This window comes from Triticum dicoccoides, chromosome 7B (genome assembly GCF_002162155.2).
Source record: "Triticum dicoccoides isolate Atlit2015 ecotype Zavitan chromosome 7B, WEW_v2.0, whole genome shotgun sequence".
Classification (NCBI taxonomy): Eukaryota; Viridiplantae; Streptophyta; class Magnoliopsida; order Poales; family Poaceae; genus Triticum; species Triticum dicoccoides.
Window position 1 is genome coordinate 285,889,691 of NC_041393.1, and position 4,487 is coordinate 285,894,177.

At 37.4% G+C, this 4,487-nt stretch overlaps 1 long non-coding RNA gene across 1 annotated transcript; it reads right to left on the reverse strand.

The window, feature by feature from the left end:
• On the reverse strand, nucleotides 1-4,270 carry LOC119341090. The gene is made up of 3 exons (XR_005164880.1): nucleotides 4,250-4,270; nucleotides 3,930-4,160; nucleotides 1-387 (listed from the first exon to the last, which is right to left on the reverse strand). It is a non-coding gene; the product is annotated as an uncharacterized LOC119341090 (long non-coding RNA).
• Between the last annotated feature and the right edge of the window lie 217 nt (nucleotides 4,271-4,487).

The window sequence follows — 4,487 nt, forward strand, 5'->3', positions numbered from 1 at the left end:
TTCTGTGAGAATCCTACTCCACTAATTCCAAGCCATGAGAGGATTTTCCTTTCTCATACTGAGATAGCAATAGCAGTTGACTTAAATCTTAGATATGGGACTCTTATTTTGTTCACGTTCAACAAATCATGTCTGGACTGAAGCTAGGAAAGTTCCCTGTGTGTTCTAATAATAAGGTCATGGGAATACAAATGGCATATTTTGTCAGGATGAGAAGGCGAGTCTAAGATCAATATCTGCTTGGGGGCCATGGCGTGTCCTGTGCGGCATTGCCCTCGCCGCCGCCGCCGCCCGGGGCGCCGTGTCTCATGCGTCGCTACCTGACGTCCACTCTAGGAGTTGGGCTTGGCGGCCAATGGGGCCAAGAAGGTCCCATATCGGAGGTCCCTGCTTGCGAACTCGCAGTTACTCCCTCCTTTCCAAAATAGATGACCCAACTTTGTACTAAAGTTAGTATAAAGTCGAGTCATCTATTTTGGAACGGAGGGAGTAGTTTGCATGATACAGTTAGTAGAAGTTGTTCCTTAAGTAGAGTGCGATTAATCACGTATGGCCATTAATACAATCAGATCGTTGGGGCATATGCATAAATATAGTTGAATTTTAAATTAGCATGTCAAGAGGTTTAGTTAGTGTCGCTCCCTACTGTAATTATAGCTGGATATGTCGTTCCTGTACTTAAAACTTATCAATCAGATGTACAGAAATTTGGTAGATAAGCTGACGTTTGAAGGGGCAGTAAACATTAAACATTTCAGATGGTGATTGGGAATATCTGATATGTCCTGATTGTGTGTTTCCTGTTGTAGATAAATCTGCTTGCAAGGCTCTCGATGATGTATTCACTTTCAACAATTGCACCAGGGTGTGGTCAGTTGGAGAAGACATTACTATGATTGTTTTTTCAGGTGATGAATTGTAACCTTATATCCTTTATTACTTGAAATCCAAAATCATTGGAAACAGTCCGTAATTACTTTGGAGAGAATCCTTTATTATTTTCTGTCTTGTTCATGTTCAGCATAGGATGTATATCATTAAAACCATCCTGGTATATTATTGTTCATGTTCAGCATAGGATGTGCTTTGTCATATGTTAGACAATTGCTGCCTATATGTTATTAGTATATAGACTGGAAATATTTTTCTAGATTGAAACTGCACGTCTAGATCGAAAATAAGCTATTTATGGTATGGTTACCCAAGTATAACAGCTACAGTACGTCAGTACTGAATCTCGTCCTGAGATCAATCAGCAAAAGTTCGTAATTGCTGATATATTAGACGGACTGCTATTTCATAGAACTGAAAAGAATACGTGTCCACTGTTCTCCCAAAGTTTCTCTTTGGCCAAGATAAATTGATATGTCTAAAGTTCCAAGTGAGATATGAAATAAATGCACATGAACAAATCTAGGGGTGTAGTGTTCTTATGGTATTTTTAGCTGGGGGTGCTTTTTTTCATGGCTAGGTATAAACTGAAATTTGTGCACTTAAAATCCAGAATCTGCTCATTCTATTCAAAACATAGTCTATTTGAACATTGATTTAGTTAGAGGCATGAAGCGCACTATTTAGATAGAGAATGCGTAAATGAGGGCTAAATACATATATGTCAAGTTGAAAAATCCGAAACCAAATTAAAACTGTAGCACAACCAACTAAAAGAAAGCTCGCTGGAGTCAGGCTCGAGCTCAATCCATGAGGCATGCTAGAATATGAACACAAAGAGCACTACTATATATATCAGCTCCATGAGCATTTGTTGTAAAAAAACGCATAAGAAGCCTACTTCGAAAGCTAGCAAGACCAGCACTATAAGAATCAAATTAATATAGTAATCAGAATTAATTATATAAGAATAGTCTAATATGTTGTCCAAAATCATAGGATATAAGAGTTCACCGTTGTGTTCATCACTTTCATAGTTTCTACTTCTCACCATATCATCATTCAATTCTGAGTCCACTAAAATGGTAGATAATTTTGTTGTAAAGTGTGTCCTATGCTCCTACCAAATACATAGTAGTAATCAGAATTACCCAAAATATAGTAATCGGAATTAATTATAAAAGAATAGTATAATATGCTTTTGCCAAGTATTAATTAGAATTAGTCCACAAAGAACAATGGTGGGGATTCCGAGTGAAATATACATGCTCCAAATAGTCAAATGAAACATTCCTATCCAGAAGTTTAACATCCATAAACACCAATATAATCCACCTACGTGATTACAAATTGATTAGACATTTTAATTTCATGAAAAGAAAGATAAATAAACATGAATAATTAAATAGCTTTATGGTGTTTCAGCTGAAACACAAACATGGTGGGCAGCCTGACCGAAACTAACACACTCACTATAGAACCGCCCAATCCCACTCACGTCCCCTCCATCGCTAGCGAGCTTGCTGCCACAATCATCACTCTCCCCGCCAGCAAATTGCTGAAGATACGAGATTTACTGGAAAATTTGTGATTTCTCACTGAATGATAAATCAAGTTCTATTTCCACTGCTTCTATAGATCAGAACAAAGACAGATATTGAATACTCATGCTTCTGGGCATTCTATTGAATCTCAATTGTCAATAACTAATCTTTAGAAGGCAAAATATATAGAGAAAGAAAATTGTGGGGTCTTGAGCTAGATCCATGGATATTCTCACTGGCTGCCGCAACTTTCTCTTGCTAGCGGGATATGTTTTGCTTCTTTAGATACTCTGCTTTCTTCTTATCAAATGGTCATGGCATATCAGTATCTACTCTGTAACTATTCGTCAGATTGCGTTTCTCCGAACTGATGGTTAGTAATTAACTAATTACTCCATTATCGGCTCCAGATTTTAGCCTAACAATGGAGGCAATGAAGTTAGTTATGAGTATTAGATGTTTGGGACAAATAGCTGCAATACAAGGTTAGTCCCTGCGAATTGACTGACCTTTTGCCGTGTGTTTACATTTGCATATATGTTGCACATGGTAAAATATCGACCAAATAATATTATGAGATGACATGGTTAGATTAAAGAAAAACTATATAAGGTAAGATGAAGTACATGCATTAACCTATTGCCGTTGTGTTTGTTGCATATTTAAAAGGGACACGTGTTAGCATAATCGACCCAGAGATGGGAGGATGATTTCGCCACAGTTTTCTTAGCCTAGTGGGATTTAAATTCTTTTTCAAGGTATTCTCTCTACTTCAAGGTATTCTTTTTCAAGGTATTCTCATAGCCCACCAAAATGAATAAAATCCGGTATAATAAAGATGCTACAATAGTTTTTCAGACTCAATAATATGGAGATGTTACTAACAAACTACAAACTTATCACCCCATAGTAATTTAACTACAACCCTATACATACTACAAACTTCGTTCAAAATACATACAGCCGACTGACAACCATCCAATACTCCTAGTCTTATACATACTGCACACACTCGTAAACAAAACCCTCATTAAAACAATACATCAAGCAGCAATATATTTTGGTCCAGTGATGGTGAAGACTGAACACCCCCATCCTGAAGGAAGTGACCGAGCTAAGTATAGTTTATAGTTTTCAATTTAAGTTTGTGCATAGACCAGTTAATGTTGCTGCTGACCTGCGTGCAAAAAATGTTTTGCCTCAGCGGCAAAGGTGTGCCAGAATAAATAATGAATCCTAGCTTCGTTTTCAGCCTTCAGTATGACTATAACTATGTACTTATTCAGTAATGAGAAGCTCCTGATTCGGAAAAAGGTACACGTGCATGAAACAAGGATGTAGCAAAACAAACATATAAATACTGTCAAATTCTTCAAACAGAATAAAAATAAATAGATGGAGCAGCACATCTCTGTTTCTGAGAAGTACACGAGCTGCAAATTTCATATTCAGGAAAGAAGTAAGATTCTGTGAATTTGATGAGGCAACACTAACCTCATCAAAGCTTTTCCCATCATGAATGGCCTGTTAGTGTCTATATTCCCTGAACGGTTTAAAGAGTTGTTCTTGTATATGATTGCTAAGCACGGCCCTTGGCAGATCTTTAGCCCCAAGAACAACACTTTAGGGCAAGTACATTTTGCTTCTTTAGAATCACCCCTTTTGAAATTAAAAAGGGCACAAATTTGATGCTTCCAGCGTTCACATTTGTCACACATAACCCACCTTAGAGCCAATCAATTAGAACAAATTAGCATGAACAAAAAGAGTTTAGAGAATTCAAGTATGAAGGTTAGCCTTAGGAAATTGATTACCTTTCCACCTGAATCGTGCAACCGCGAGCCTCATTCTAACACAGGATACAGAAATTGTGGCAAATCTCAGTAGCAGCAGCAGTATAGTATGATGCACTTCGTTTTGTCCGAGCAACACAGGGAGAACAATAAATTGGTGGAGGCTCAAAATAAAGATTATCTACTTTGCAAACGAAACTTCTTGATAGAACATGTTGCCTTATGCCTCTTTCCATATCCTCAATGACTGAATAATCAT